The sequence below is a fragment of the Sarcophilus harrisii genome, chromosome 3 (assembly GCF_902635505.1).
Source record: "Sarcophilus harrisii chromosome 3, mSarHar1.11, whole genome shotgun sequence".
Taxonomy (NCBI): Eukaryota; Metazoa; Chordata; class Mammalia; order Dasyuromorphia; family Dasyuridae; genus Sarcophilus; species Sarcophilus harrisii.
Genome location: NC_045428.1, coordinates 201,972,427 through 201,986,444, shown reverse-complemented (window position 1 = coordinate 201,986,444; position 14,018 = coordinate 201,972,427). Strand labels below are relative to the sequence as shown.

At 33.9% G+C, this 14,018-nt stretch overlaps 1 protein-coding gene and 1 long non-coding RNA gene across 2 annotated transcripts in view; one reads left to right on the top strand and one right to left on the bottom strand.

Moving 5' to 3' along the window:
- Nucleotides 1–14,018, bottom strand: part of ARHGAP6 (Rho GTPase activating protein 6) — a 580,691-nt gene that overhangs the window by 561,889 nt on the left and 4,784 nt on the right. The window lies entirely within an intron of this gene.
- On the top strand, nt 803–1,652 carry LOC116422308. Its single transcript, XR_004232897.1, has 2 exons — nt 803–1,112; nt 1,402–1,652. It is a non-coding gene; the product is annotated as an uncharacterized LOC116422308 (long non-coding RNA).

The following is a 14,018-nucleotide window of genomic DNA, read 5'->3' as shown; positions in this document are numbered from 1 at the left end:
GAACAGGTTGGAGAAGTGCTTGAGATAGCCCCCCAGGCTGGCCTGTAGGTCCTAAAGAACAAGAAACATTTGAGTGATCCTCTCCTCTGAGCTTCCCTTATCCAAAGTGTACACCGCATTGGATTCCATATTGCTTGTTTTCAGTCCTTTCCTGACTAAGGCTGCAGGTGTTCTAATCATGTCCTCCTGCTTTTGAGAATAGAGAAGATCCTCTAGGGGAAAACAGACCATCCTATATCCTTAAGGGTGTCAGAGTTAGTTTAGCCATTGCTCCAATTTAAAATAGAACTATGCTTTACAGCTTTAAGAAACAAAAGATGGGGGCTGAGGGAAAGTAGTCTTTACTGTTTACTCCACTCTAAGGGTTACCGACCAGATTTTTTTTCATGACTAGTTCTAGAAGCTAGTTCTTTTTCAGCATTTCCTAGTGAGTGAAGCTTACTTCTTTCTCCTCTCCATCCCTACTTTAGATATGATGGAGGCTTATTTCACATTGTTCTTCCTAGTGAAAGACAATAAAAGTCTACAAGGACTCTTTTAAAAAAATTTTAAGTTAAAGCTCTCTAATCTGAATTCTGAGGAATTCATGAGTTATTATAACAATTTGTCTTTCTTCCTAGAGTCAGAGGTTAGGTAGACAGAGGGATGGAGAAGGTAGAGAGTAGGTAGAGAACAGAGAGAGAAAAAATACTGTAGCTTTACACAGACTCTGATTTTGCCTTGATCTTTTTAAGCAGATGAACTATTTCAGATAGTTCTTTCACCTTCTAGCTTTTGTCTTCCTCAACAAATATCTTAAAAATGTAGAATACAAAGTCCCATCCTCCTTCTGAAAAAAAGGACATCTGAAATTACAAATCCCAGGATTTGGAGGCAGGGGGAATCATAAAGATAGACTACCTAGAAATGAGAGGGAAGTGACTAAGTGAAGGATGAAAGTTAGAATGTAAACAGAGGAAAGCCAAATCAGCCACAGATAATCAAACAAGCAATAGAACCTTGCCAGAAGAGAAGAACAAAAGACAAGAGGACAAAGTTAAAAGAAATCATATTAACAGGATCCAGTGGCCAAAAGTTAAGGACAGCAGAAATTCATCTTGAGATAACTCATGGTAAGCATCAAAGGCCATAGTTAATAGTCAAGGTTTATTGAGCTTGTAGGAATGAAGCCAGAAAAAGAGAAAGAAAGTGAGGATTATTCCAATTCTTCTCCCATCCCCCAACCCAAACTTTGTTTAAAAATACAACACATGAAAAACATGGTGTTATATATAGAAAAAATTCACATCTGGCCAATTAGATCTTTGAGGGTTACTTGCCCTGTTCCCACTGTGGTGTAGAATAGCAAAGATTCTTTACCTCACTCAACATACCTAAAGTAAAACTTTGTGTCATTCTTAGCTTTCCCAGCATGGTGGAATGAAAAAGCAGTGGACTAGAAACCAGCACATATGGATTCCAGCCCTGGATATGCCTCTAATTTGATCCCTCTGAGTCTCAATTTCCTCATTTGTAAAATGAGAAAGTTGGATTAAATTCTATTCAATAAACATATTAACACAGTGGTTAGCATATGGTAGGTGTTTAATAGATATTTATTGATTAATTGATTGATTGATTGAATAATACCTAACAGGCATGAAAGCCTTTGTTATTTGGAGAAAAAATATCACAGTCTCTGTCTCAAGGGTCTGTCTCAAGGAGTATTTTTCATCTTCTTTGGAGACCACTTACATATTCCTTATTGTCCTTATTGTCTTAAGAAAAGCTTCTAAAGGGAAGCAATAAAAAGGGAAACATTTTTATAGTCAAAGGTTCTGATAAAGGTCTGATTTCCAAAATATATAGAGAATTGACTCAAATTTATAAGAAATCAAGCCATTCTCCAATCGATAAATGGTCAAAGGATATGAACAGACAATTTTCAGATGAAGAAATTGAAACTATTTTTAGTCATGTGAAAAGGTGCTCCAAATCACTATTAATCAGAGAAATGCAAATAAAGACAACTCTGAGATACCTCTCAGATTGGCTAAGATGACAGGAAAAGATAACAATGAAGGTTGGAGGGGATGTGGGAAAACTGAAACACTGATACATTGTTGGTGGAGTTGTGAATGGATAAAACCATTCGGGAGAGCAATTTGGAATTATGCTCAAAAAGTTATCAAACTATGCATACTTTTTGATCCAGCAGTGTTACTACTGGGTTTATATCCCAAAGAAATATTAAAGAAGGGAAAGGGACCCACATGTGTAAAAATGTTTGTGGCAGCCCTTTTTGTAGTGGCCAGAAACTGGGAATTGAATGGATGCCCCTCGATTGGAGAATGGCTGAAAACATTGTGGTACATGAATATTATGGAATATTATTGTTCTGTAAGAAATGACCAACAGGCTGATTTCATAGAGGCCTGGAGAGACTTACATGAACTGATGCTGAGTGAAATGAGCAGGACCAGGAGATCATTATACACATCAACAACAATACTATATGATGATCAATTCTGATGGATGTGGTTCTCTTCAACAATGAGATGATCCAAACTAGTTCCAATTGTTCAGTAATGAAGAGAATCAGCTACACCCAGAGAGAGAACACTGGGAAATGACTGTGGACCACAAAATACCATTTCCACTCTTTCTGTTATTGTTTGTTTGCATTTTTGTTTTCCTCCTCAGGTTTTTTTTTAAACCTTCTTTCTAGAGCCGATCTTTCTTGTGCAGCAAGATAATTGTATAAATATGTGTATATATGTATATATATATATATATATATATATATATATATTGTGTTTAACATATATTTTAACATATTTAACATGTATTGGACTACCTGCCATCTAGGGGAGGAGATGAGGGGAAGGAGGGGAAAAATTGGAACAGAAGGTTTTGCAAGGGTCAGTGTTGAAAAACTACTCATGCATATGTTTTACAAATAAAAAGCTATAATAAAAAAAATACTAGATAAAATGAAACAATGCCAAACTTCAGGAAAAAAAAAGCTTCTTCAACTGTGAGTTGAGATCCCGAGTAAGGTCTCATAACTGAATATGAGGGTCACAAAATTATGATTTATTTTTAGTAAATGCTTGATTTGTATACTTATTATATATACCTATATATCCAGGATTATGCAAAAAAATTCTCATCTGGAAAGAGATTACAAATGGAAAAAGTTTAAGAAACCCTGGCCAGGCTCTCATTCATATCCCATCTACTCTACCAATCAATGTTTGTTAATAAACACAAAATACTTGATAAATTCCAAAAAGCAGCAGTGATAAATGTCAAATGATTTCCTAATCATCAATTCTGAATATCCTTGAACTCTTTGCAGCTTATAACTATGTTGACTTCTTCCTCATATGGCATTTTCTCCTTTCCTTTGGCTTCAGAGACACTATATAGTCTTCTGACTACTCCTAAAACTACTCCTTCTTTCCTCACTATTGGTACCTTGCTTCTTCCTAAATGTGTTAAGGTGGGTTATACTCCAAGGTCCCATCTTTATCTAGTGCTCTTTTTGCTCCATGCTCTCTAACTTGATAATCTCATTTGTAATGTTAATTAACAAGACTATACAGTCTGATTCCTAAAGTTCTGCTCTTTCTTTTGAGCTTCAAACTCTCATCAACAGCACTTTTTTTAATTAAAGCTTTTTATTTACAAAACATATGCATTGACCCTTGCAAAGTCTTCTGTTCCAAATTATCTCCTCCTTCCCCCTATCCTCTCCTCTAGATGGCAGATAGTCCAATACATGTTAAATATGTTAAAATATATGTTAAATCATATATATGTGTGTGTGTGTGTGTATACACACACACACACATGTTTACACAGTTAACTTGCTGCATAAGAAAAATCGGATCAAGAAGGAAAAAAAACTGGGAAAGAAAACAAAATGCAAGCAAACAATAACAGAAAAAGTAAAAATGCTATGTTGTGGTCCACACTCAGCTCCCACATCAACCTCTCATTCTACAGAACCTCTCAATTTATGATGCCCTACTAGCACTTTATGATCAATATGTCCAAATTTATACCTACCTGAATCCATTCTTCCTTCTGACTTTTCTATTTCTGTCTCCATTTACCCAATATCTCATGTTCAAAACCTTTGGGCTATCATTGACTTCACTCTCTCTCATTTCACAAATACAATCAGTTGATTCCACCTTATAACATCTCCTTCCCCCTCTCCTTCCTTCCACTTCTCTTTCTTACTCCCCTCCTCTTCCCTTCCCTATTTTCTTCCTCTTCTCCCCATGCCTTTCTTTCTTTTCCCTTTATCCTTTTCATGTTGTTTCCCTTTCTATCAATCCAATAAATTCTAATTACCCAATCCCTCCAGGAAGTAATAATCTCTTCCATGAAATCCCATAAGACTTAAAATAACATGTACTTCTGCCAAAAGGACAGCAACTAATAATTTGTTGGCTCACCATTTTAATGTTATTCTTCAAAAAGTAGAGGAACAAACAGGGAAAACTATGCTGGATATGGTTCTCATGAACAAGGAAGAATGGTTATAATGCTGAAATAATGGAACTTTTTTGAGGGGGAAATGTCAGCTTAGTATGTATAATCACAGGATGCTAAGCCTAGTGTTACATGCACCCCAAATTTTGTGAAGCTGATTTCAAAGAATTCAGAGAAAAAATAGATAACTAAGACTTTGTGGACTAAAAATTCTACAAGGTATATAAATTTTACAAAGCTCAAAAGTATGAAATTTGGAAGAAGTAAAGAGAAATTACCCTGATAGAAGGAAATGGAGGAAGTATTTAGAGATGTCATTGGGGAAGGACAGAAGTTCATCAATATTTTTAAAGACATGTACAGAAGATTAAAAATGAATTCTAAAGTTTGATATTGGCTTTTAAGAATAATATCAGGATTACCAGTTCAAAACCAGCAGAAGCTAGCAAAGAAAAATAACAACAATAGGAGGACTTCACCCTTTCACTCCCAGAACTTCTGCCCTGGGGCACCAATGCTAATAGTTTATTGCCTTAGGTTACTCACTAAATCTGGACCATCCTGGAGAAAAGACCATTTTCCAGATAGTGAAATCACTGAAAAAGTTACAAGAATATCCTTAAGATCTATAGAGAGCAAAAAGGTCATAGATATGAAAAGATTTTATGAGATCATTGAAGAATGGTGATAGAGGAATGATTTCAGAATGATAATGAGGAAGGGGGGAAAAGGTTTAGTTTCCTTTCAGTAAAGTGGGGATAATAATAGCACCTACCCATAGGGTTGTTTTTTTTTTTTTATTAAACTCAAAGGAGAAAACATAAATAAAACATTATGCTTTATAAAGGTAAACTGTTATTACCAATATTATTACTGGGGAAACTTTCACATAGTAGGTGGCATTTGCCAATTTTGTAAAGGATGGTCAAGAATTCAATAGATTGGGTGAGAGAAGAATGATATTTCAGGTATAAGAAAAAAAAAAGTAAAGAGTATGTCTAACAAATGGAGGAGCAGCTATCAATGAAGAGGTTGGTAGATATGTAAATTTTTGATTAAAAAGAAAGAATGTGGAAGAAATATTGGCTCCCAAATTTGAAGATATTATAGGTGAGTTTGTGTAAGAACGTGAATTCCAAAGAACACAATGGACTATAAGATGAGTTTTTCCAAATTTGTTACATATAACTATCCTTCATATACTCTAAGGTCCAGACTATCAGGCTTGCTTGTTATACCTGCTTTTGATATCTCCTTGCTCTTCACATGTCTATAACGTACACTCTTCTCCTAAGCGCAATCTTAGCACGCAACTTTTACATATGGGTCTTTCCTGATTTATTTAACTGCTTGTGTCTCCTCCCTCTCCCCAGAATGAAAGCTCCTACAAATCACAACTATTTAATTTTTACCTTTATATCTTCAGAACCTTGCACAGTGCCTGGAACATACAAGTGTCTAATTAATCTTTACTAATTAAGTGAGAGAAATGGAGAAACTGGGTTTCTCCCTAAGGAGTAGACCTTTAGATTCAAGAAGAGATAAAACAAACATGATGCTACATAGCATCATTGCATCACAGATGCAGAGCTGGAAAGAATCTTAGAGTCCATCAAATTCAATCCTTCATTTTTTACATATAAACAACTGAGGCACAAAGAGATTAAGTGTCTTATCCAGGTTCACACAGCTAGTAAGTACATGAACCTAAACCAAGTCCTCCTGATTCTAAGTCCAACACTTTGTTCACTACACTACCTAAGAGTGTAATGCCTAAATAGAGAGAATGGATATTCTAGAAGTGGAAACTAATACAAGATAGAATGATCCAAAGATATGCTCTCTGAAGAGCTTTATAAATAGAACATTTATATAATCAGTCTTTCTCAGAATTTACAATAGAATTTCTGATGTTGTCTTGGACAGAGCATTTGCCAAGGTGTTCATTTCTGTTTGTTGGACTGCTGGACTCCACCTTCTTCTTAATGATGGTGGAAGGTCTTATGGAGAAGTGGTGATTGAATGGAACAAGAAGGGCTAAGTTACAGAGAGATTTATATGAGGCTCTTGGGAAAGTAGCCACTTTTTTCAGGATCTCTTTGTGACTAAGATTACTCGTGCAAAATGGTTGATTACAGCGAAGGAGGGCATGACAGAACTTTTCTATACTAAGTGGTCTACATAGAGATCCAACACACAACCCTTTCCTCATTAACACTCTAACCATCTGAGATAATTGGCTTAGACAGATATGGTAATTAGGTTGATTAAAAATTAAGGTTGTTCTTAATTAGAGACTTTTTAATCCTTTACTCTATGTTTTGAATGAAGTTATTTTGCTTTATATTTTTACATAAATAACCTCCTTATATCCTCAAGTTATACCTGCCAACCACCAAGTATATTAGATTTCCCTAAGTAGAATACTTTGATGACAGTAAAACCTTATATATACATTCATCAAGAGAAACATACTAATAAGATTGTGGTCTAAAAGTCTGCCAGAATATTTTAAAAATAAAAGGAAACATAAATCTTTCCTGGTGGTTAATGGAGAATACTAATATTGCCTAGAAGAATGCAATTCATGAGATGTAGGGACTCATTGCTGACTTTCTAATATGATTTTTCCACATGTTTTCAACTCTTTAATTCCATGCATTTTGCATAAGCATCTGTCTATCCCAGGCCTTAAAGTAAGTACAACTGATTGCATCTCTTACAAAAACAGTAGAAATACAAAGTCTCTTTGATAATTTATCCAAGGTTCCTATTGTACTCATTTCTTATGAAAGCATAATTCAGAATGGTTTATTCTATGAATTAGAAATAATACCTCCTGAGGGAAGGAAAAGACATAGCAGAATGAAAAACATTTCCTCTGAAAGAAGTGCTTTTAGATGAGAGAGAGGCCAACTGAATGATTACTGCTGACTGGTTCCTTACTAAAAATTCCCATTAGGGAGACCTAAATTGAAAAAATCTTTCAGAGAAAAATGGTCCATTCCACCTTTATTTTTTTAACCTTGCAATAATATCACAATAATCATGCCCAGACCTGTAGAAATAAATATTTAGCTACTTCTGTATCATCTTATTCACTTTCAACTGAATATAGTCCTTGAAAAATGCTAAAGAAATTTCCATTTAATTATTGGGATGATTGAAAAAATAAAAATTAAAATATCTTCTTGCTACATCCTTAGTACATTTACTGAGCTTATGATTCAGGGTTTCTGGAGACTAGTTTTGTACTCTGATCATATCTTTTGACCCTGAAAGACTATTTACTGCCTATATATCACCTTTCACATTATTATCTAGGTGTTCTGACAAAACTACTTTGACAGCTTTGTTTATTGAAGTTCTCTATTAACATTAGGAGCCAGATTCAATAAACCAATTTGGGGGGAAGACTACATGACTTAGAGCAATGCTATGTGATGCAATATGAAAAATGTACTGACTTTGATCTCTGCTATGAATCTTCAAGGGAGGAAACATGACTCAGTGGGCTGGCAGGATAGAAACTTTGGGACAGTGAGTTCTCATCTTGCTTGTCTCTTAGCAATTTGCAATACAGTTCTGGGGAAGTCATCTAACTTTAGTTAAAAACTATTTCCCATTCCATCTATAATGAGGAATAAAAGAATATTTGTTATCTTGAATGAGTAATGGGAATCGAATGTAAGCACAAATGAACTTATTCTGCCTAACTGAAAATTAGGAAGTCTGAACTATAGATTATAGTCTAGTAAGTTTAGAAGTGTTGAATACAACTTTTACTCATAGCTTTTCATGACAGAAAGGAACAAAATATATGTGGAATTTAATCAATGACAAATCCTTATTAGTGTAGAAAGAAATTAGGTAGGGGAGACAATCTCATTGATCTCATATGAAGTGGTTTCAAAATAAAAATCATTTCAGAAAGCAAAAGAAATCATTATACCTTATTCATGAGATAGTGGGAAAAGAGGTGTATGTATACATTGCTGGTCAATTTATACTCTGACATAACCTTTTTGGAGGGCAATCTGAAAGTTTACAACAAGTCACAAAAAACCTACTTTTGATCGCATTTCTGGGAATGTATTCAGAAAAAAGGAGATCTCAATTAAATATATGTGTATATATTACATATATAAAAGCATTAATTATACTTTTTAAGAAATGGAAGCAACCTAAATAATTGTCAGTCAACAAGAATTTATTAAGTACTTATATGGGCTAGGCACTGTGCTTTAAAAAAAATGCAAACACATGGTCTGTTAACCTCAGAGTTCATTTTCTAATGGGGAAGACAATCTGCAAACAGCTATGTATATACAAGACATAAACATTATAAATAAGGATAATCAGAGAGGAAAGGCAACAGCAGTGAGTGGAGTAGGGAGGGACCAGGAAAGACCTCTAGGAAATTTTAACTCAATCTTAAAGAAAGCTAGAAGCATTACCAGCAGAAGGGAGAGTCAGTGAAAAGCAACTGAGTTGAAAGGAAAAGAGAAGGATAGTGTTACGTCAAGAACACAATATATGTGAAGGGAAGTAAAGCTTAACAAGACTAGAGAAGTTGGGAAAAAAAAACAGGTTATAAAGGTTTTATAAACAAAATACAGTTATATATTTAATGCTGGAAGTAACTGATTTTGAGTAGGGCAGTAAAATGGTTATATGTACTCTCAATTATATTTGTTTCATCTTTTATAGCTTAAACATCATTCTTCTTGATAAAGAATAGAAATTGAATGCTTATTTCATATTATTTTTAACTCTAGATCCTATGCCTTCGATTGAGAATATCTCTTATTGGTTTGGCAATTGTTAATGCTGTAAAGTTACCCATGTATATATCCTGTAAATTAAAGGCTATTAAATAAAAAAAAAAAAAAAATGAAAAAAAAAAAAAAAGAGAATATCTCTTATTCCTCTTCTTACTTTAAATATGAATATAGAAATCCATATTGTTATTAATTCTTCTTAGATATTATTTTATTCTTTTCTTTAGCCTCCCATATTATTCTTAAAGGACTATGGCACCATTTTATGCTATTCTTTGATCACAGATCCCAAATTCCATTTTTGATATCACTTTTTAAAACCCAGGGACAGTTAAGTAACACAGTGGAGAGAGTGCCAGGTTTGGAGTTAGTTAGAAAAACACTAAGTTCAAATCCTGTCTCAGATACTTACTAGCTATCTGACCCTGGTCAATTAACTTAATCCTATTTGTCTCTCTTTTCTTATCTATAAAATGAGCTGAAGAAAGAAATGGCAAACTATTCTAGTATATTGGCATAGAAAATCCCAAATGGGGCCATAAAGAATCAGAAATGACTGAAAAGTATCTGAACAACAACTTTAAAACTTAAGCTAGTTAAAGAACTCCTTAAGCAATCTTAATGATTTTCTTAAATACTTTCCCATCTTTTCCCCTAGATTCTTTGTAATTTTATGTACAGAATTTTTTAGGGCCTCCTTCCTTGGTGAATTATCTATCATGTTTTTAGAAGTCCTGTCTTGAAGCAAATATAATTTCTAAAGTAGAGCTGATATGTTTTCATGCTTAGTTTTATCTATTTTTATATGTCTCATTTTAGTTCATAATTCTTTGTTGATTCCACAATACTGTCACTTTTAATTTTAATTTTCTTTTCAATTAACGAGTACATATTTTATCTCCCTCCCAGCCAGTTCTATTAAAGAAAATAAAAGCCTATTAAAGGGTAGGCACATTCAAGCAAAACAAATTCCTACACTGTCCATTAAAAAAAAGTATGTTTCATTCTGCATCCCAAATCTATCCTTTCTCACTCAGGAAGTGAGCAACATAGATTATCAGTCCACTGGAACTGTGATGGATCATTACATTGATCAAAGAACCTCTCCAAATGGTTTGCCTTTACAATGTTGTTACCACATAAATAGTACTCCTGGCGCTTCTAACTTAACTATATATAGCAACTCATAATAAATCTTCCCAGGCTCTAAACCCATTCATTCGGTTGCAAAGTTAAATCATCTCTTGCAAGAATATATCTTTGATGTATGACTATGCAAGGTCAACATACTGATGATATCTCCTTTGTGAATGTCTTAGAAATTTTTGATAATATTAACCTATGAGGTACTAAAAGAATGATTGGTTGTTTCTTGTATTGGATTCTCAAGCATGACTGCTTTAAAAACTAAATGTATATTAAATAAGTCTACTCAATTTACTCGTGATGATGAATAGATAAGGTATGTTGCCATTGACTTAGATGCTGCTGCTCATGCTATACAATGAAATCAATTTAATGCCTCTTGTGAGTATGCTAACCTGAATCATGATGACATCAACACTCTCTCCTTTCTCTGATCTCCTGGAAAAACATTTTCTACCATCCATTGTCAAATGGCCTCCCACTTCATGTGTTTTGATGTGTTTGCTATTGTGCCATGAAATGTCTTCAGTCTCTATGTGAAAATGAAATATCTCTCTGGCTCTTAGAAGAAAGGAAAATGGTTCTCTGTGAATATTAGGTAAAATAAAAACCCAGGTATCTATACAACAGATAGAGAACAGTTAGAGAAAGAGGGTTTTGTTCGGTCAGAACTGAATCCATCAAAAAAACATGGAAGACACCTAAGAAGAGAGCTACCAGGAAAAAAAAGAAGCTTGACTTGAGTCAGTGGCAGAAATAAATAAGAAATAAAATAGGCAAATTATATTTTATGTGCACAGAAAAGATCCTAGAGTAGAAATGAGTGGATTTAGGTTATTGGACTAGTTCTAGGATTAAAATATTGTCTGTCTCCAATTATTTTGCATGTCATCATTCTATTTGAGCTGTGAGTTAATTAAGAGCAGCAACCGTTTTTGCCTTTTTTGCACCCCTATCACTTATCTCAAGACATAAACACTTTATAAATGCTCATTGATGATTTGTCGTGTCTGTATCTATTCTATTTACTTGCACATAAATTATATTAAAAGACAACGTGGGGCAATGGGTGGAAGGCTAGCCTCAGAGCTGAAAAGACCTGGCTTTAAATCCTGAATAAGACACATTGTAACTGCTCCATAAACAAGTCCCTTAGCATCCCCATTACCCTTGCTAATTCTAAAACTACAATTTATTTCCTTGAAATGACTGTCTGTTTTAGACACTTAATAAATACTCATTCATTTCAATTACAAAAGTTATAGAAGAGTTTCTTCACCTATTATCAGTGAAAGGAATTTCACATACTATTGAAATCAAAGGTCAATCCATCAATCAATATTTATTAAGCATCTTCTATGTGTTTGGCATTGTGCTGACCATAAGACCAGGCAAATTTCTACCTTCATACCTCTTCACTACCTATAGGCAATAGTTTTTGTTGTACTCTTAAGACTTGCATAAATAAAAAAGCAAAGAACTAGATTTTTGTTTTACCACAATACCTAATGAGCCCAAGAAAGCGTTCAAAGTTCAGGTGGTGGCAGTGAGGAAGAGAATTTCCAGCATAACACACATACTAAATAGCACTCTATTACTTTTTGGTCCTTTCACATAATTTTATTGATATATAGAACTTGCAATATAGAAACTTGCTCTGCTTAAGTAGTGGTGTCCTTCAGTCTCTCTACCAATGCAGAGGACACTGAGAGTCTAAGTTACTTGCTCAACATGGTTCACAAATTAACTATGAATCCAGGCTTTCCTGGGTCTGAATCTGCTTTCAACCACTGCATTTTTGTCTTTATTGAGTGTATTTGATTATACCTTATATTTTTCTGATTCAAGTGTGTAAATCTTGAAATCTCATTTTTCTGGCTCAATAAGCCCAAGGACAAGGATAGACACATGCATATGCATGCATCTGTAAATGTGTGTGTGTGTGTGTGTGTGTGTTGTGTGTTAAATGGAAGTCAGAAGAGATGAACAAAGACACTCTAAAACTCTCTGAAGATCTTTGGAATTAGTTGTGAGACATGGGTGATATGCCTATATCAAAGAAGGTACTGTGCTCTATAAATAAAAGATACAAATAAATAGATGACCTTAGAAACTCCAGCTAAGAGAAACAAATCCAGGTGGTGTCTATGTTAAGACTATTTTTTGTGGCTCAGTAACCTGACTATTGTATTTTTACTAATTTGAGATCATGGGATATATTGATGAGTAAAAAAAAAATATCCTGCCTCACTTTTTTTTGTTGTCAAATCACTACCTCTTTAACAACACAGATTATCCCTGATGTCCAACCATTACATGTTTCAGTGCCTACATTTGTTTCTTTAATCCCAGCTTTTTTCTCATTCCCAATCTGTATTACTACAGTTCCTCATAGCAATAACTAGACTTGACAGATTTGTCTCCATCATTGGGACCTGATCATTCTTCTCTTTATAGCATATTGAAAAGATATTTTCTTCAATCCAATAGCTGGGGCTGATACACAGCTGGCAAAGAGCGGCGAAATTAACAGAAAAAGAAACTTTGTAGGATAACACAAAAGCAAACAAAATAAGAAAAAAATTAAAAATCAGTAATTTTTCTGGAGAGTCATTGTTTAACTTAAAGATATTTATTTATTGGATAAAAAGCATAAAACTGTACCTTTGTCTTGAAATCTCTCAAAAACAAAAAAATCCTTAAATATATTATCAAATAATTTTAAATCACAGAAATAATACAATAAAAGTTATTCCATAAATATATTATACTACCTTTTTATGTGGACAAAGGTTGGTTTTAAATGGAAACCATCAAAATAAAATTATCACAAAAACATCACCAAATTAGTCATGAATTATTACATTTGGTATCTCAAAATCTTAGTTCAGTTTTAACCTTTTGGTTTCTAGATTGACTCATCATTAAGATGTCAGGTAATGGCAAAGAAGGGTCACAGAAAGCAACCTCCTTATTAGTACATATTTTTGGAGTCCCACATAGTTTAGCATTGGCATGCACTATATGTACTAAAGACTCACATTCCTGTCATTACCCTAGAAACAAGAAAATCAAAGTCCAAATGACAATTCATTTTTAACATTTTTAACAACCTATAGGAGGAGAATGAGGTCAAAAGGGAGATAGGATATCTGTTGCCTTCTGAGGCACATCTGCCTGCTTCAGAACTTTGTCCATAATACTATGGTACATGGAAGACAGGCTGATATATTGTGTAAATTAATACAGATTCTACAAACTATTATTAGTATACTCTGTGTATAAGTATGTTTGATAGTATGGCAAAGAATTCAGTTGTACAATATGTTAAAGAGCAATAGGAAATCTGTCCAAAAACATTTCTTAAAAGAGAAAACACTTTATTTTAATACATGCCTTAGTTTTATAGCAATTATTACCAAATGTGGCATTTTGAGATGAAGATAAGTTATATAGCAATATAAATTATATGTATCCTTAATTAACATCCCAATTAAGCTATTAAAACTTACAATTTCACTTAGACTTCTATACACCCTCAAGTTCTACTGGAAATGGAGAGGATGGCAATTTTTTTTGGTATGCTGATTTTGTTGCTGTAAGAAA